Source organism: Saimiri boliviensis (assembly GCF_048565385.1).
Source record: "Saimiri boliviensis isolate mSaiBol1 chromosome 19 unlocalized genomic scaffold, mSaiBol1.pri SUPER_19_unloc_1, whole genome shotgun sequence".
Lineage (NCBI taxonomy): Eukaryota > Metazoa > Chordata > Mammalia > Primates > Cebidae > Saimiri > Saimiri boliviensis.
The window spans coordinates 2291010-2311726 of record NW_027412502.1 but is presented as its reverse complement, the minus strand read 5'-3'; the positions used below and the strand labels follow the sequence as shown (position 1 = coordinate 2311726).

At 39.9% G+C, this 20717-nt stretch overlaps 1 long non-coding RNA gene and 1 pseudogene across 2 annotated transcripts in view; both read right to left on the bottom strand.

The window, feature by feature from the left end:
• Positions 1–20717, bottom strand: part of LOC141583197 (uncharacterized) — a 776849-nt gene that overhangs the window by 222932 nt on the left and 533200 nt on the right. The window lies entirely within an intron of this gene.
• On the bottom strand, positions 8522–10316 carry LOC141583208 (uncharacterized; annotated as a pseudogene).

Sequence of the window (20717 nt, the reverse complement as noted above, 5' to 3'; positions counted from 1 at the left end):
CGCAGAAGCCTTTTCACTTTATGTAATGCTATTTGCCTGCTTTAATTTGATTACCTATGCTTTTGAGATCTTACACAAAGAATCTTTATGCAGACCAATGTCGTAGAGCATTTCCCCAGCGTTTTCTTCTGGTAATTTTATAGTGTCAGGTATTAGATTTTAGTCTTTAATCCATTTTTATGTGGTTTTTTATTTGGTGAGAAACTATCTATAATAGTTTCATTTTTTGCCTATGGATACTCCATTTTCCCAGGACCATTTATGTAAGACATGATCCTTTCTCCAATGTATGTTTTTGCACCTTTGTCAATAATGAGTTCACTGTAATTATGCAGATTTATTTTTTGGTTTTCTATTCTGCTCCATCAGTCTATGTGTCTGTTTTTATGCCAGTACCATGCTGTTTTGGTTATTATGGCTTTGTTGTATAACTTGAAGTCAGGCAGTGTGATGCCTCCAACTTTGTTCTTTTTGCTCATGATTTCTTTGGCTATTCTGGGTCTTTTGTTGCTTCACATACATTTTAGAATTATTTTTTCTGTTTCTGTAAAGAACACCATTGGTAGTTTGATAAGGATTGCATTGGCCTTGTAGATTGCACTAGGTACTATGGAAATTTTATTGGTCTTTTGTATTTTTTTGGTCTCAATTTCATTTTTTTCTGTTTTAATTTTTTTTTTTTTTCAGATGAAGTCTTGCTCTGTCACCCAACTTGGAGTGCAATGGCACAATCTCAGCCCACTGTAACCTCTGCCTCCTGGGTTCAAGCAATTCTCCTCCCTCAGCCTCCCAAGTTGCTGGGATTACAGGCTCCAGCTGCCATGCCCAGCTAGTTTTTGTATTTATAGTAGATACTGGGTTTTGCCATATTGGGCAGGCTGGTCTCAAACTTCTGACCTCAGGTGACCTGCCTGCCTCGGCCTCCCAAAGTGCTGAGATTACCAGCATCAGCCACCACGTGTGGCCTCTGCTCTGGTCTTTGTTGCTTTTCTTCTTTGTTTGTTTTGCTTTTGCTTTGTTTGCTTTTGCTTTGCTATTTCTCTAAGATGCAACATTAGGTTGTTTATTGGAAGTTTTTCTACTTTTTTATGTAGGTGTTTATTACAAATAAACTTCCCCCTTCATACTGCTTTTGTCATATCCCATAGAAAAACATATTTAATGTAATTTCATGTTTTAAAAAAATGTTTTGTGTCCTACCATACGGTCAATCTTTGAGACTGTTGTATGTGCTGGGGAGAAAGATGTGTATTCTGAAGCTGTTGGGCAAAATATTCTGTAAATATGTATTAGGTTCATTTAGTCTATGGTGTAGACTAAGTCTGATGCTTCTTTGTTGATTTTTTATTTAGATAATCTGTTCAGTGCTGAAAGTGGGTGCTAAAGTTCCAGCTATGATTTTATTGGGGTTTGTCTCTCTAATAATGTTTGCTTTATATATCTGAGTGCTCCAATGCTGGGTACATATATATTTATAATAGTTATATTCTCTTAAAGAATTGATGATTATATAATAAACTTTATTGCCACTTTTTACAGTTTTTGTCTTGAAATCTACTTTGTCTCCTATAAGTGTAGCTCCTTCTGCTCTTTCTTGGTTTCCATTTGCATGGAATAGCTTTTCCAATCCCTTTATTTTCAATCTCGATGTGTCTTTATAGGTGAAGTGCGTTTCTTGTAGGAAGCCTATAGTTGGCTCTTACTTGTTAATTTGTTCAGCTACCCTTTTTTAGAAGATTGTTTAGGAACAGCAAGAAGATTGTTAAAAATATGTACATGTTTGGCTGGGTGCAGTTGCTCAAGCTTCTAATCCCAGAACTTTGGGAGGCTGAGGTTGGCAGACCATGAGGTCAGTAGACTGAGACCATCCTAGCTAACACGGTGAAACCTAGTCTCCACTAAAAATACAACAAAATTAACTGGGCATGTTGACACATGTCTGTAGTCCCATGTGTCAACTGGAGTCCCTCTGGAGGCTGAGGCAGGAGAATCGCTTGAACCCAGGAAGCAGAGGTTGCAGTGAGCCAAGATCTGGCCACCGCACTCCAGCATGGGTGACAGAGCAAGACTGTCTCAAAAAAATGCATGTACAGCTGCTTTTTCTTCCTGCAAATATTTTTTATCTGAGATTAGTTGAATCCATGGGTATGAAACCCATGGATATGAAGATTCAATTGTGATTCAAATGGGAAAATGAGACGAGAGTCCTCATGGTATTATTGTTAAACAAGCAGTGCTCTCAATCATTCCCAATTACTTAGACAAGCTTAAATCCTGGGAAGAGGGTCAATGTGGGGATGCGTTCTGAGTCACTTATATAAGCTGATTAATGAAGAAGCACATTCTGAATCTCTTCCTGTCTCTGTCATTCTCTCTCTCTCAAAGATTCCATGATGATAATATACGAAAGACACTTAGTATCTACGCTATTATTCTATACTCCCTGCCTCCAAACTCACCTGTGAAGTTTTCTTAGACAACTATGAATAGGTTTTATCTAAGATTGATTAATCAATCAAAGTGGACTTCAACTGTCAACTCCCAAAATTATCATTCATTGAATTAGTCCTTTTAGCTTTAACATCAAAACTCTTCCTTTCAATAAATTGAATGTAAATAATGTCTTAATTTAGAAACTTTTCCATAGTCAATTCAGATGATCAGAGAGAACACTTTCACATTCTGAAATAGTATTTAAATTATAATAGCAAGAATTCATAAAGAACTAATAAATTATCTTCTAAAATAACAAAAAAGTGAAGACATGCTTTAGGTTTTCTGTGCTCAACTAGAAAATTCAGAAATGCAGTTAATGGAAGTGTAGCCCCCAGTTCTTCTTCCTTCCTTCCTTCCCTCCTTTTTTGTTGCAACCTTACTGCAACCTCCAGCTTTCAGATTTAAGCAATTCTCCTGCCTAAGCCTCCCAATTAGCTGGTATTACAGGCACCCACCACCATGCCAGGATAATTTTTTCATGTTTTCAGCAGAGACGGTTTTCCACCATTTTGGCCAGGCTAGTTTCTAACTCCTGACCTCAAGAGATCTCCCAGCCTCGGCCTCCCAAAGTGCTAGGACTACAAGCATGAGCCAGCACACTAGGCCAGTTAGATCTATTTTTAACAGCTTTCAAGTGTAGTCTGCAAACTGAAAATTGTGAAGAGACAGCAAATAGGACTTTTCCAACAAGAATTTTCAAAGCAATTCAACATTTTTAAATTTTACTGTGGTGAACATAATAACCATTGCTACATTCCCACATTTCAGTGAACATTTTAGGTATTTGATGGGTTCTATCACTGCATGAAACCCTGGAAAGATATCTTTTCATACCTAAAAAATCCAACAATACAGAAAAAAAAATCAAATAGCAAGGGTACAAAAATGCTGTTACAAATAAAAGACATTTTATCTTGATTCGATGTAAAATCACTAGGACAGCTACTTGTTTGCTTAGAAAAGACCCAAGCATGCTGTCAGGTAAATTTAAAGTATTTTTAAGAGAAAAAGTAAGCATGATGGGTTTACTGTAAATTTGATACTCACAAGACTACTATGAATGGTGTCTTTTTAGAAGCTCTGTCGATAACCAGATTAGAAGTAACTCCTGGTGCTCCAAAGCCCAAAAGCCAGAAATCCAGTGGGTCCTCACTGAAGGAGAGGTCCGTGGATGGGCATCCTTTTAGTGTGTAAGGGCCCACACAAGACCACACCCACTTCCTGAAACTGATTAGATTGCACAGGAAGGGGTAAATTGGCTGATTAGATTTATATAGTACAGAAAACCACACTTGGGGGCTCAAAGCTCAACAGACAAGTTTGGGATGCAAGAAAGTTGACTTTACACAACTTGTTCAAAGAAATATTTTATGTAAAACAATTATTTCATTAAATATGTTTTTATTTTGCACATGCTAACTTTTATTTATTTTTGAGACAGTGTCTCATTCTGTTGCTCTGGTTGGAGTGCAATGGTTGAATCTTGGCTCACTGCAACCTCCCCCTACCTGGTTCAAGTAATTCTTCTGCTGCCTCAGCCTACCAAGTAGCTGAGATTACAGGTGCCCATCATTACACCAGCTAATTTATGTATTTTTAGGAGAGAAAGGATTTAACCATGTTGGTCAGGTTGGTCTGGAACTCCTGACCTCAGTTGATCCTCCCACCTCAGCCTCCCAAAGTGCTGGGATTACAGGCATGAGCCACCGTGCCCAGCCACATGCTAACTTTTAAAATTTTATTTCTTACTGTGAGTTTTAAAATTATAATTGCTTAAGTGCCTAGCCATTATTTAACAGAATATGTCCAAAGATAAAACATTAACTGGGATTACAACACATCTGTACTGTGTAACTCCCTTGTTTAAAAAAGTGTTGGAGGAACTCAATTGTGTTTCATATAATTGTATATATAATGCTTAGTGGAATTAGTTGTATTAAGCTTTTTTTCTTATTTTTACTATTTTATGACCATTTCATAATGATTGTTTTATATAAAAATAAAATCTTTTTTCAATTCATACACCTTTTTGAATAATTTCACTACAGATACTTTACATATATGTACACAAATATCTAAAGCAATGTATGTATTCATATTTTTAAAATTATATAATAGTTATTTACAGAATAATAATCATTATTGTTACCTTTTTTTGAGACGGAGTCTCCCTCTGTCACCCAGGCTGGAGTGCAATGGCATGATCTCAGCTCACTGTAACTTCTGCCTCCCAGATTCAAGCAATTCTCCTGCCTCAGCCTCCCAAGCGGCTGGGGTTACAGGTGTCTGCCACCATTCCTGGCTAAGTTTTGTAATTTTAGTAGAGATGGGGGTTTCACCATGTTGGCCAAGCTGGTCTCAAATTGCTGACCTCAGGTGATCTATCTGCCTCCAACTCCCAAAGTGCTGGAATTTCAGGCCTTAGCCAAGGCACCCAGATGCTATTTACAGAATAATTACATGCATAATTATCTTTAATAGTGTATAAAAGATATTTTTAACACAGTCGCCATACTAGCAGATTTTGTTGTTGTTTACCATGATTTAATAAATCACCAATGTTTACACATACTTGTATTAACAGATTATCTAAAGTTTGCGGATTTCGGTCATTTCTATAAACTAAAAATTAACAAACCTTGCTAGAAACTGAAAAAGTAAAAATCTAAATAAAAGTCACCATTTACATATTAACAGACATTAAAACAATTATAAACCTTATAAAAGCATGTCCTAGTAAAAGATGCAGTGGCTGTCTTTTTAATCAATCCATGGCATTACAAATTAGTATGTTTTCTGAGGTGTCATTTGATCAGCATTATGCTTCAAAAGATAGATCCAAAAAAGTTAGAAAAGGTAATCATAGATACATATATGCAGAGTCTTCCATAAATGTTGTTTTTTGAAAACTGCTTCAAACACTTCTTAAAATGTTGTATATTATCTACCTAAGTGTAGAGAAGAAAGGCTTTCTACTGGTCTCACTTTTCAGGAAAAATTCAATGCTGTGTTGTGTAGAATGCCCTGAATTAGAAAGAAATAAACAATGAGCACTTATGAGATGCATAAAAAAGAATGAGCAATAATTGCAAACTTTAGTGCTAGAGGCTGAAAAAGTTACCATCTATTATACTACAACTGTGTCATCACGCAGAATAGGTAAGAGAGAAAAAGCAGTATTTCATTACCTAACTAAAATATACTGTCATTCAAATGAAAATATCAGACATTTATTAATTACAAATTATATGCTACAAGCTGTTCTAAGTACTAGCTTACTTAATTCTTACAGCAACCCCATGAGATAAATAATATTTCATACTCATTTAAAGATTAATAAATGTAAGAACAGGAAACTTTAATAATTTGAATAGTTATATTCAAATTAAGTAGGGTTTGAACACAGGCAATCTGTCTCTGAAAACTATTTTTCTCTCAGTGATATTAAATATGTTGCCAAAGTATGTTCCTAAGCCACAGAACTGCATACAATATTTTGCGGGAAATGCTTCTTGCATGCTGGCAGAATTGATTGGAAGTTTACACAGCTTTCAAGTATTGTGCAGGTTTTGGTGCATTTTATAGAATAATAATATTCACCTTGTCCCACATCTATAACACTGTCCAACTCTCTATCAATGACATCACAAAAAGTCTGTTGGCATGCTCAGCCAAACCCCATAACAAAGGCATTGTGCAATTCCTACAATGCAGTGTAGCTCGTCTGTTCAAAGCCCAGAATGTCTCAGAGGAGCTCGTGTGTGCACTTCTCTGGTTACTCACAAAATGAGTGTCTACTATGGACTCTCCATATTGGTAGGGATTGGAGCCAAAATAGTAACAAACCTACATGTTCTGCACATGAGTCCCGAAAATTAAATTTTTTAAAAAATTTAAAAAATGAAAACTCAATCCTTAAGGAGCTCATGGTCTAGTAGGTGATACAAAGGAAGGGACAGTCATCCTGAAAGTCTTCCTAAGAGAAGTAACACCTAAACTGAAATCCAACAGATTAGGGTAGTCTTATCTTTTCTGAGGGTAAAGTTTACATGACAGCAGTTGCCATGAGAAAAGATTTTAGGACCTGGAAGAGTGGCTCATGCCTATAATTCCAGCACTTTGGGAGGCCTGGATAGATAGATTAGTCAAGCCGAGAAGTTCAAGACCAGCCTGGGCAACCTGGTGAAACTCCATCTCCACAAAACACACACACACACACACACACACACACACACACACAAATTAGACAGGCATGATGGTGCACGCCTGTAATCTCACCTACTTGGGAGTCTTAAATTGGATGATTGCCTGAGCCCAGATGACAGAGGTTGCACTGAGCTGGGGTTGTGCCACTGACTCTAGTCTGGGTGACAGAGTCAGACTGTTTTTCACACACACACACACACACACACACACACACATACACACACAACTTGTTCTGTTCTCTTGCTGGGTTGAAGCCCTTCTATTTCATCTAGGCCCGAATGCTTTCTGAAATACAAATGTGCCTATATTCCTACCTGCTTAACCTTATTACGGGATTTTGATAAACTACAAGAAAGTAGTTACACTCCTCTGGATGTCTTCCAAAACTTATTTGAAGTATTTGATGCTCAATGTATAAATTGTTCTTCCCTCAAATCCCTTGGATTTTATTTTATTTATTTATTTTTTGAGGCAGAGTTTCGCTCCTTACCCAGGCTGGAGTGCAATGGCGCGATCTTGGCTCACCGCAACCTCCGCTTCCTGGGTTCAGGCAATTCTCCTGCCTCAGCCTCCTGAGTAGCTGGGATTACAGGCACGCGCCACCATGCCCAGCTAATTTTTTGTATTTTTAGTAGAGACGGGGTTTCATCATGTTGACCATGATGGTCTCAATCTCTTGACCTCATGATCTACCCACCTCGGCCTCCCAAAGTGCTGGGATTACAGGCGTGAGCCACTGCGCCCCTTGGATTTTAATAAGAGTGAGTTATTTATATTTCTTTAACTTGCCACAATCAACCATACTTCTATTATTTTTATGTAATATGATTACCCTGTTAGTAGAAATATAAATGAAATCACTTTAAAACAGTAAGTGGCATTGCTCAGTAGAATTGACAATCCACAAATTTTATAACCCAGATATTCCACCTATGGGAAGATGCTGTCAGGAAAGAGAATCTCTTGATTATTTGCATGAGCAGACATGCTCACAAAACCAAAATAAAAAATAAATCCAATGTACAACAGCAAAAAATGAATAAATTTATTATGCACCATTTATCCAAACTTGGGTTATCCACTACAAACTCGCTCTTGATTTTTTACATAAATAGATCTAGACCCTTCAAATATATATAGTCAAGTGTTAAGATGTCAGTCTTTTTGAGTAGAAGACATCGGAGAGAATTCCAAAAACGTGCTTCCAATCTGCTTTGGAAATGACATCTCCGGTATCTGGCCCAGATGGTATGCAGGGGTACACCAGTTCCCAGATTCTGTAGTTAAGGCTGCAGCTATAGCACTCACTTCTTCAAGTTCATGGTGACCAGGAGACCTCAGCAGCCAAGAGCTTCTTCTGATACTGGCCTTTTTTCAAATTTGCAGTGGAGCACCTCAGAGATGACATTTCTACCTAAACAGCTTTACAAGTGGCCCAGAAGGCAAGTTTCCAGGGAGTCCTGAAGTGTGGATTGAAACCAAGTTTTTTTTTTTTTTTTTTTTTTTTTTTTTTTTTTTTTTTTTTTCCTTTGTATGCGGTGTATTTTAAATGACTTTCAAGATACACATATTTTTTTCCTTTAAAAAAGTCTGCTGTAGCAGTTTTGTTCTTGAATTTTGCTGGTCATCCTCATGGTCCCGAGCCCCCAAACTCTGGGTTGTGGAGGCAGCCGAGGCGGAGGCGGGGGGGCCCACACGGCCTGTCCTGGCGGTGCTCGCAGCACTGGCGGAGCAGCTGGGCCCCATCTTGCCACAGCTCACGCATGGCCAGCATGTGAGCGAAAACGTCCGTGTATTTCAAAGCAGTAATAATTTAAAATTATAAAAACCTTTCCGCCACTGAACGCTTAGAAGGTGCGGTCAGACAGCGAGGCCAGGGAGGCCGCGGTGCCCCGGCAGGGGCCGTATGGCGCAGGCCTTCCCCAGCCAGGGGGCCCGTGGGCCGGGCTCGGGTCTCGCCCCGGTACAGGCCGGGCCCGCGGTGCCGACCAGCCAGGAGCGGCGCCGCCGGGGCACACGGTCTGCGAGGGCCACGTGGCGCCGGCCGGGGGTGGGGGGCAGAGGCCCCGCACTTTCCCCGGAGCCTCGGGTCCCCCGGGCGGGGGTGGGTGCGGACCGGGGTGGGCGCCGGCAGACGCGGGCTCAGGAGCTCCTTGCGGCGTTCTCGTTGCCGGGCGAGCTGGAGGCGGAGGAGGACGCGGAGACGCTCAGCCCCGCCAGGCCCGGGGCGTTCGTGGCCGAGTTCTGTCCCGTGAGGCTTTTCCGGCAGCCGGGGCAGCCGCCGTGCTTGGCGGGGACAGCGGCGAGGGCGGGAGAAGGGGCAGGTCGGGGCGGGCGCGCGGGCGGGCACCCCCTGCTCCCGCCAGGGCACCCCGCGGCCTCGCGGACCCGGGGGTGCAGGGCAGCCGCCGCCCGCGCCGGCCCGGCGCACGGTCGTCCTCGCACACGGGCGCTCCCGCCCGGAGCCCGGTGCCCCTCGGGGCCGCGGCGGCGGGCAGGGCCTGGGTCTTCTCCGTCCGCCGGTGGCGGCCGCGTTCTCAGACGGATTGAGCGGCCGCGTGAGGACGGCGTCCGGGCCGCGGGCCGCGGGGTCGGAGGGCGGAGCTCCCCAGGGACCCGGGCCGGGGACGGCGGCGGGCGCGATGTCCGTCGGCGCCGGGCGACCCCCTCCAGCGTGGAGGCGCCTTCGTGTCGGCCGGTGGCCCGCCGCGGGGGGAGGCGGCGCGGGGCCCCGGGGGCGGGTGCCGGGACTCGGGCTCTCGCTCCCCCCGGCGCTCGGGGTCCCTGCCGTCGTCAGCCTGCGCCCCCGGAGGGAGCGTGGGGGTCTCGACGCCGCTGTCAACGATGCCGAGAGCGAACTGTCTGCGGCCCTGCGGTCCTGAGGTCCTGGCCCACGTTCTCCAAAGGCAGCCGGTTCCAGCGGTTCCAGTCCGTGAGGGCTGCGGAGGGGGCAGAACCATCCTCTGTGCCCCTGGTCTCTTCTGGAAGCTCCTCGATGAAACCAGACTCGCGTCTTGGGCAGATACAATCCGGCAGGCGTGGGACGATCTCCACGGAGCAGCAGTGGCAGAAGCCCCGTCCGGGCTGTGGCGACGCCTCGCCATGGCCTACTCTGTGCCACCCACCCCCAGTACTTCAAGTCCAGGAAAGTAGACGTATGAGCCACAAAAGGCTGGATTACCAATAACTACACATTTTCTCTCGCAGTAATAAAGTTCTAGCCCAGACACTTTTTAGAGTGATTGTGCTTAACGAAGAGTAGAGTTGATGAATGAAGATTCTGTGTATTGACTTAAAGGAAAAAATAAGTCCTTTGCTTCCTCTTTTTCAGAAAATTTCTGATGGGTGTTCACCGATTTGTCTCTCTCTTTCTCAAGTCGTTCAGTCTCCAGAGACAGCTTATACATCTCCAGGGCCATTTCCACATCATCTGGGCTTGGCAGGCACTGCATGAGCTTTCTGCCTGTGAGCACCTGCTCGCAGCCTTCGGACACCGCCCAGCCACATCCGGGCACTTCTGGGTACCAGGTACCAGCTTCTTTCCTCTGAGCAAGTGATACTTTTCGGACTGACCAAAAGTTTTTCATGGGCAGCACCACAGCAACTTTCAGCATTCAGTGAGGGCAAGATGTGAGGGGACTCTTCACTGGCTTCTCAGACTTCACCCTGGAAACAATGGCAATTCCTTATATGTGCTCATCACATATGATTTAGACTTCTCCTTACACTTTACTAGACAATATTTCATTGCTCAAATTCTATTATAATTAATCATTCTTTATATTAACTTTCCTTATTCACATTATTATGTATTTTCTTTGTCTTGATGGTCCATGAATCTTATTTTCATTTGAATAAATGCTATCTATCTATCTGAACACTTAAAGACCTGTGGGAAAAAATCAAGTACCATAAAAATATACATGGCATGATTGCATTTATAAAAAATAGTAAACTACATAAAACACAAACATAAAATATGTAAATAATATAGCCATGTATGATAAAATCATAAAGAATAACAGGAAATAAACATAACAATTCAAGAAAGTGAAAAAGCACAACTGTCGTGAATACATAGGGGACCCAAAGATATTGAAAATATTATTTTCTTAATATAGCTAGTAGGTTCACAAATGTTCACTTCATTACTATTTTTCTCTACCTTGTGTGTTATATGATAGTGTTTTATATAAAATACTTTTAATAAAAAATTATTTCTTATGCTATACAGTGATTACATTTACTAAAAGTGTAATTTAATTAGTTTCTCAACCATGTGCTGAGCTAGTGATCCTCTGAGCCCTGGGGGGCCAGGCAGGGCGTGAGGCCTCCGCCTTGGAGCAGTTGTGCATGTTCCCCAGTGCGCTCTAGGACACACTGATGCTTTCCTATGTGTGAAGTGACATGAACAGATTAGACTTGATTCCCTGATAATGCCAGATGAGGGTTTTACCATATTTACCCATTCCCCTTGGATGTTTTACTGAGTTTGATTCTTCCATTTCAGAATAATAATTATTTTTTTTGCCTAATTATTATTTTTTTATTTTTAGTCCATAACAAGGAAATAAAAGAAAAATATATACACAGATAAATATATGAACACTCACATGACTATATAATGTCTAGCTTTATTTCTAATATACTCCTTTAAACTTCACCAATATACCCATCATAAGTCTTTCTGAATGATATACCACAAAAGTCTCTATGGATTCTCTAAAGAACCCTCTCAGGCTGCTTCTTTCAAAGCCTCTGCAGCTGCCTGCACTGTGAAGGCTGCAACAGCAGTCTTTCTCTTCACTTCTCCCTTAGTTTTGCAAAGATCCACTTTGGTTTCAATATCAAACAGAGCATCAGAAATTCCTGAAAATGACTCCCTTGAATACTTGCTGTGGCTGCTTGGAGCATGGATGACATGCCTGTTGATAAAACAGTATGGTCTTTATTAGTTGCCTAAATGTTACAGAAGAGAAACACAAGAGCATGCTACCATTTTAACATTGAATATTTCTAATTTAACAATTTGAACAAGTCACTTGTCAACTGAACTTCCACATTCAATCATCTCTAAAGACTAGTCTGACCAGGGAAGGTAGTACAAGCCTGTAATCCCAGCCGCTTGGGAGCCAGAGGTGGGCTGATCACAAGGTCAGGGGTGCGAGACTAGCCTGGAAAGCATGATGAAACTCCGACTACTAAAATTACAAAAAGTTAGCCAGGCATGGTGGCGCATGCCTGTAGACCCAGCTACTCAGGAGGAGGGAGAATTGCTTGAACCCGGCAGGCAGAGGTTGCAGTGAGCTGATTATGCCACTGAACTCCAGCCTGACCTATAGAGATTGTCTCAAAAAAAAAATGATAGTCTATGAAATACATATTAATTAATTATATTTTCACTTTGAGCAAAAACTTAAAGTGGTAAGTGGTTCAGTGCTACAACAGTAACAATATAGAAAACACAGCAATCATTCTTGATAAGAGTATTTAGTTACAATTTTCCAAATTCTTCAAAATAAATTACACACAGTTTGTATTAGTATTTCACAGAGAAGAAAACTGAGGTCTGAGAAATCAAGTGACTGAAGTATCTGTCTCAAGGCACATTACAAATAAGTCCTGATTTTTTAATGCATTATAATAAGTTATAGCACAACAGTGATCATTAAAGTCTTGTTTGTGATTAGCCAAAATTTTATTTTTTGTTCTTTTTTAAAAAGTCACACTATCATGTTAGAATATGTGACATAAAACATGAAGAATCATCAGAAACAATTTTGTAATGTTTCACATGACCACGGCAGAAGAATATTTTACAGTAGGAGCTCAGATAGTTCATGCAATAGACCGGGAAGAGAAGAACAAACTCTGACGTAAATAAATAAGCTCCAGAGCAGTGGCTCATGCTTTTAATCTCATAAATTTGGGAGGCTGAGGTGGGAGGACTGCTTGAGGCCAGGAGTTGGAGACAATCCTGGGCAACATAGGGACACCCTATCTCGACAAATAAAAGTACAAATATTAGCTAAGCATTGTGGCACGTGACTAGTCCTAGTGATTTTGGAGCCTGAGGTAGGAAGATTGATTGAGCACAGGTGTTTGAGGCTGCAGTGAGCTAAGATTCCACCACTGACCTCCAGCTTGGGAGACAGTGTGAGAACCTGTAGCTTAAGAACAACAACAAAATAAGCAGGGCAATGGGTAAGTTAAAAACATGCTGCCATTGCCCAACCAATCAAACTTTCTAAAACATCCTCTTATTCCTGAGCCCAACTCTTTGATAATCCCTGGACAGAAAGACAGAGTCATTTCTGGCTGTCCAATGACCTAACCCCTTCTGCGATACATATAAGATCAACCTGGAGATGGTCAATGTTTTGTAGAAAAAATTGTGATAGTCAAGATGTAGGAGGAAAAGCACCTCTAAATACCAAACATAGAAAAAAATATATATGTTTATTATATACATTACATATAGAAGGATTTACTGGGTTTTGTGTATACATAAACAAAAATATATTTAAAATAGGAAAGGGGCCAGAATTATACACATAAGAATATAATCCTTTTATGATTTTTCTGATGGAACTAGGGAGATGTTTAATTTCTGCCGTGGCTTTCTTGATCTTTACATTTTCTAAAATAAACATATATTCTTTTAAAATAAGAAACAGAAAGATATTGAAAATAAAGATATTCAAAAATTATATTACATTACATGAGAATATATTATATTTATCATTTACTACATATATTTTGAAATGTTCTAATGGCTTGCAAGAAATCAACTATGATATTTTTCCACAGGACAAAAAAGAGGAAAATTGATATTATAAGAGGGAGTCATTTTTTCTTTTCCTACCTATAAAAAAGTCTATCTGGTAACCCTAAAGATCAATAAATGCTCATTACAGAAACATCAGGTGATCATTAATCATTCTCAAAAATATTGGAAAGCAAAATAAAACGAATATAGTTTTAGTTTCATGAAAATGTATTTCCATACACAAAATAAAATTTCAGAGCAAAACTGATTTTAATCAGTCATCTATGGGGATTGGGTCCAGGACCTGGATAAATATCGAAATTTGTGCATACTCAAGTCCTGCAGAAAAGACATGCATATATAGAAAGTTGTCCCTCTTCTGTGGAATTAACAGGCTGACGGTGAACAAACCACTCAACAAATCAAATTGATATATCAGTATAATAATCCAGATGGTAGTGAAAATTATTTAATATTTCATCTTTTCGAGTGATTTTCAGAATAATTTAAGTACAGCATTCACAGAGCCAGATAAGATGTTCTGGATCACCTTCCCGTGCCTCAGTGAGGAAATGTAGCTGAGTATGTGGAATCTGAAGCCACGTCTAGTCCCCTTGGGCTAACTAGCATAATATAACTCTCACCACATGCTTCATGCCCTTTGACATCCTGATCTTCACATTGTTAAGACAGTGAAGTAGGCAATAAGATAAAACAGAAAATAATTCCAAAAATCATGTCTAAGAGTCCAAATGGAATGTATCAGTTCTGTTTTTTTTTTTGTTTTTAGAAACACATTCATAATTCTCTTACCTTATATTTTTTGTTAGTTCTTTATTAGCTACATCTGAGCTTCTCAGATTCAGGCTCATGTCCTGAGTATCATTCTGTGATGAAAGTTGTAACATAACAAAGCTAAATGAAAAATAACTGTTGAGATTTGTTCCACAGAAATAAAGTCACACTTTAGAGCCTTTTTACTGGATTTGTGTCTTTTCTACTTTGTGATATTTTTAGCAAAATCATTTTCTGTATGCAATACTAATATTTAAAAATATAAGTTTGAAAACAAAAAAATAATTTGGCAAGTTATAGTTCACCATCTTTAAAAGTAAAATGTTGGCCATTCACATATGTGGTTCCTTGCTTTCAATACCGTATTGTATTTTGTTTTCTTAAGAGATAGATCTCTCACCAGGCTGGATTGCGCAGGCTTGCTCACACCTCACTACAGCCTCAAACTCCTGGGCTCAAGCAATCCTCCTTTCTCGATTTCCTAAGTACCTGGGATTACAGTGAATAATACTATATTTTCTATCCACCCTTACTTGCTGATGCAAAATATACAGATAGAAAGGGCTGACTGTATTTATTTTTAATAAATAATGTGCTTAAGTAGACCTGTACAATTCAAGTCACTATTTTTCAAGCATTAAATGTATATTTTAACATCCTATTATAGGCAAATTAAGAACGATAGCATACACAGGTACCATATTTTTAAGTCTTATGAAACTACTGTGCTGAGGCTTTTAAAAGCACAGAAACAGCTGCATATGCCAATGGGAAAAATGATAGTGATTTTTATTTATGCCAGAATAATAAATAACTGATAACCCCAGATATGCAAATACTGACAAGACTTTCTTCACCTAGGTGTCCTAGTAATCTACTCACAGAAGTAATATCAATATTAAAATAAGATAACCTACTAATGTTTAGTAAGATGCCTGACAAATTGTAAGTATTTACCAAATGTTAACTAATAATATTCTTATTTTTAAAGCTAAACCTGTTAGGAACACGCAACACAGCATTTATTTCAGTCTTTCTACAATATTTGGCTGCCTGCTATGATTTAAACACTTTCACAGAACTCACATTCCAAAAGGAGTGATGGGGTTGCTATTGCCATAAGAGTGATTCAGCATAACTGAAAGTGTGTCAACATGCCCTGAGTAGATGAACTCTGAGTCACTGAATTCAACATACCAATTCCATCACAACTTAATTAACCAATGAGAAGCAATCATTCCATTATGAAAGGATTAATTATGTTATTCATTAATTTAGCACTTTCATTTTGTAATTTAGTTTTACTAACAGTTAGCATTTACAACTGGCTGATCATTTTCTATGAGCCAATTACTGTATTGAATATTTACACAATATGTGATTTTTAATCTTCAGAGCAATTCTGCAAGTTGGGCAGGGCAGAAGCCCCATTTCGTCGCTGAGATAAAAAAAGATCAGGAGTTAAGTAACTTGCCTAAATCAGTACTAGTTTTAGAATGAAATAGGAGGTCCATATTGTTATTTCAGTTGTACCCTGTTGACAAAGGAAAAATATAAATAACTAAAACCCCCATAATTTGAATTTTGGCTATGTTCAATATTTATGAATTTAGTATCATGAACTCACATTTTGTAATAGTATGTGGTAAATGAAACACAGAATCCCTGTTAGCAGCTCCCATAAACAGATGAGACAATCAAATGAAACATAATTTTAATAAAATGCTATGAGCTTCTGAATCAAAATTACAAGGCATTGCTACAAATACAAAAATTGATGTGGTTACCATATGTAAAGCATGTACACATATAAACACACACACACGCACACACACACACACATTCTCTTTCTCTGTATCTTGTGTTAACACGCTGTATCCTTTGTTACAGGGGAAAGAAATGATACAAGAAAAGAAGGATGAAGACACAGTTCTTCCTTTGGTTTCAAAGGTTTGGATGGAAATTCAACATTCAGCTTAATTTACTTAGTGAGAAATTATTATGTGCAATGCACTGCTCAGTTGTTTCAGGAATTGTAAACATCAAATAGAGACACAGACTGGATCTTTACTATTATTTGGAGAAAATGAAACAAATATAGAAATAAGGAAAGAAAAAGCTATGTGTCCTAAACAAACCATGTTTCTAATGATGAGGCATTTTGTCAAGGAGGGACATCATCATTTTTCTTTTCAAGTTAGAAAATCAGCTTCATGGAATACACCGTGTTTGAAATCTACTAAAAGTGTTATTCTCATTATTGACTTCTTACCCACAAAAAAAGTTGGAAAAAATTATAAACAATAAGGAAACAGTTCTCCCAATATTTCCCTAAAGATAACACAATTATTATACTAATTGATTAAATCCCTTTAATTTTTTCTATATTTGTTAAAGTAACCAAATTCTATTTACAATTTTATATGCTTTCTGCTTACTTTATATTTTGTCATAAATATCTTAGTATATTGTATTCGTAATCATCAATTTTTTTATATTTATTTATTGATTTATGTGTTTTGGAGACAGAATCTCACTATATCATTGCAGTGGCATGATCTCGGCTCACTGCGACCTCCGCCTCCCAGGCACAAGCGATTCTTCCGCCTCTGCCTCCATAGTAGCTGGGACTACAGGTGCCTGCCACTGCACCTGGCTAGAGCTTTCTAGACTTTCTCCCTATTCCCCTTGAGCTGGGATGAGCAGTGCCAGGTAATATAGGAGGGAATCGTATGTCCCATGGCTGCTGAGAGGCCCTTGGAAGGCTTCATCTGTAGCACAAGAAGGAGAAATATTCCTTCTGGAGTCGGGAGGCCAGGAGTAGCCTTAGATTAAATTCTTACATTACCATAAAAGTGAATTTCTGGGGGCTGTGGCTCAGGCTGCAATTCCAGCACTTTTGTAGTCCAAGGCAGGCAGATCACTTGAGGTCAGGAATTCCAGATAAATCTAGCTAACATAGTCAAACCCCCTCCTACTAAAAATGCAAAAAAAAAAAAAAAAAAGTTAGCCAGGCCCGGCAGCGGGCATCTGTAATCCCAGCTACTTGGGAGGCTGAGGCAGGAGAATTGCTTGAACTTCAGAGGCGGAGGTTTCAGTGAACTGCGATAGCTTTGCGGCACTCCAGCCTGGGCGACACAGCGAAACGTCATTAAGAAAAAAAAAAAAAAAGCCTTTTGTTTTGAGGAAACTTAATCAACTGTGTTAACTCCCACCTACGCCCTCTGAAATCCAATTAGAGGAAAGGGGTGTGGTCTTCAGAGATGTATAAAAGGACACCGCAGGAGCCAAGCTCATTCTTCTCCAGCACCCACAGAATGGCTTTGCAACTGGCCTTGGAGACTTCCAAAAGCTACCGCCACTGCGCTGTGAGACCCTGATCCCTGAGCTGACTTCATCTTTTTGGACAGCAAGCTTTGGTGAGAACGTAGATCTATTTCTGAGGTAAGTGTACACTTTCCAGAGTAGGAGCTGCTATTAGGTTACAAACCAAAACAAACAAAATTTGGGGACTTTATCTGCAAACTTAGATTTTTTTTTTAGATGAAATGATGTCATTTTCTGAGTTTTAAAAACAGCTCCATTTCTTTTTTTTAAATTGTTGTAAACATAACCCATAGGTTTACAAGCTCCATTTAACCTATTTACAAATTAAACATTTTTGTCATCTGTCTTGCTGCATGATCCTCAAATTAATGTTATAATTAATTTTTTACTTAACGTATTTTTTAGTTGTTTTATAGATTATAATCATTTTGCAGTAGTTTCCAAATATCTAGTAATTCTTTAATCTCTGAAGACTCTGTAAATGGGTTAGGAGTGTTGTAATCTATGTGTAAAAATGTGTTATATTCTACTCTACTAGGGAAAATGTGCCTATGTTGCAATGTATGCCTGTACATAGGTAGAGTGCTTTGAATGATTTGGGCAAACATTTTTTTCTAAAACACGGTAAAAGTGTCTTCAGAAACCTCAGTTCCTCTGTGGAAGAAAGCCAGAAATGGCTATCCATGCAGGAAAGTCTCACTGGCAACTATGCAGAAATATCAGAAATAGAGGGTTTCTGTATTTATACTGTGTAGAAACCAGGATTTTAGATTTTTCCTTTCTTTGTCTCTTTGTTTGTTTTAGACAGGGACACACAGCCTAGAGTGCAGTGGTGGAAATAATCCTCACTACTGGCTCTACTTAATATCTCAAGCAATTCTTCAGCCTCATCCCCCAAAGTAGATGGGACTACAGGCATGGACCACCATGTTGGGCTTTACATATATAATCTATATAGTGTGTGTGAGTGTGTGTGTGTGTGTGTGTGTGTGTGTGTGTGTGTGTGTATTTTTTTAAAGATGGGGTTTCACCATGTTGGTCAGGCTGGTCTTGAACTCCCGACCTCAAGTGATCCACCTGCCTTGGCCTCCAAAGTGCTTGGATTACAGGCATAAACCACCAGGCCCGGCTGTGTGTGTGTGTTTTTAGAGACAGGCTGATCTAGACACTTTGCCATCATGTCGCCCAGTCTAGAACTCCTGAGCTCAAAAAATCTGCCTGACTTGGTCTCCCAAAATGCTAGGATTACAAGTTTGAGCTACCTTGCCTGGCCTACGTTTTCTTCCCCCCACCCTTCCATTTAAAACACCACCTTACTGTCTAGTGCCTTTTATTATTGCATGATACTGAGTATTTTTCTGACTGCGTGAAAGAGTAATGACAATGCTTCCAAAGGGCTTAGAAAACATTTCTATCCTCTGTATACCCTTCTATATTTTATCAATATATCCCCAAACTAACAGACAGTCCAGGAATAGTAAACATGCCACAAAGTTTTTGTTGATTGAATGAACACAGCAGCCTAAAAAATGATTGTTTGTTCTATCTTGGAGAAGTACCTTTACCTTGGTTTGTTTTGCCTTGGAGTGTAAAGGCTAGCTTTGCCTGATTTTGGACAAAGAATGACTTCTGCTTTATTTTGAAGCAGGGGCCCTCTGGACAACTCTGAGGGATCCTTGTTACAGTTAAATCAAACAATGAGAGTAGAAGAGCTTAGTTAGCATCCCTTCTCCAAAGCAGTCCCTGGCAATTTAGAGTGTAACTACCCCATGAGTTGATAGCTTGATTAAATCCTAGAAGCCCAAGCAACTTGGTGGACACTAACACCTCAAAAAACTGACATTCTTCTGTGCAAAAGAGTTGGGTTTGGAAAGCTGTTGTGCGTTGATTGGAGAACAATCACATTTTTCTGCAGAGGTTGATGGCTCTTAGTGCCTCAATTTTCTATTTGTCCTATCTCGGTCATTGCAAATGAAAGCCAATTCTTCTCTAGAAAAAAAAAAAAAGATGTTATTTGATCACAACCTGATTGAAACTTTGCTTGGATCTTTGTCTCTCCAGGGCAGAAGATTAAATTCTTGTGGTTTTCCTCCCTCAGGAAAATGGACTCAGACTTCCCACAGGCCTTCCAGAAGGAACTCACCTGTGTCATCTGCCTGAACTATCTGGTAGACCCTGTCACCATAGGCTGTGGGCACAGCTTCTGTAGACCCTGCCTCTGCCTTTCCTGGGAAGAAGCCCAAAGTCCTGCCAACTGCCCTGCGTGCAGGGAACCATCACACCAAAAGGATTTCAAAACTAACATTTTTCTGAAGAATTTAGTGACGATTGCCAGGAAAGCCAGTGTCTGGCAATTCCTGAGCTCTGAGACACAAGTATGTGGGACCCATAGGGAAACAAAGAAGATGTTCTGTGCCACGGACAAGAGTCTGCTCTGCTCGCTGTGCTCTAACTCTCAGGAGCACGGGGCTCACGAACACTGTCCCATTGAAGGGGCAGCTGAAGAACACCGGGTAAGAGACAGTGCTGGGATCACCTGCAGGCTGGAGGGTGGAGGAGTTAAAGAGATGAGAAGGGAGATGAGAACCATTGTGGTGATCACTCCATCCTTTACTGAGTGCCAGGTGCTTTTGGAGGTACCAATGATGAAATTTTGAATTCAATATGCAACTATACCTGCCTTCACAAAGCCTGCACCCAAAAAGAGGGTGATTAAGTGAATGTCACTATTACTTTGACTCTACAGTATAACACTAAAGGCATCGAAAAGCTACCAAAACTACAAGAACAAAGAAAATACATTTTGGAAATGTATTTAATCTTACTGGACAAATGACAAAAGCAGGCGGCCAGCATAGTGGAAGGGTGTTTCACTGATCATTACCTAGGTTACAAGAAATCTTCACTCACCAGTTCCCTAAACTGTTATACATCTGAAACCTCAGATTTGAAAATACCGAGGATGAGCAGTGAAAAAACTTGATTTATTTTCCTCTCTCTAGTCTGTTCATACATTTTAACCCTTGCCTGCATATCTCACTCAGAGTATGGAATCTATGGTATTTGATTTTCTGTTGCTCACCCTCATAATTCTTTTGCAGGAGAAGCTCTTAAAACAAATGAG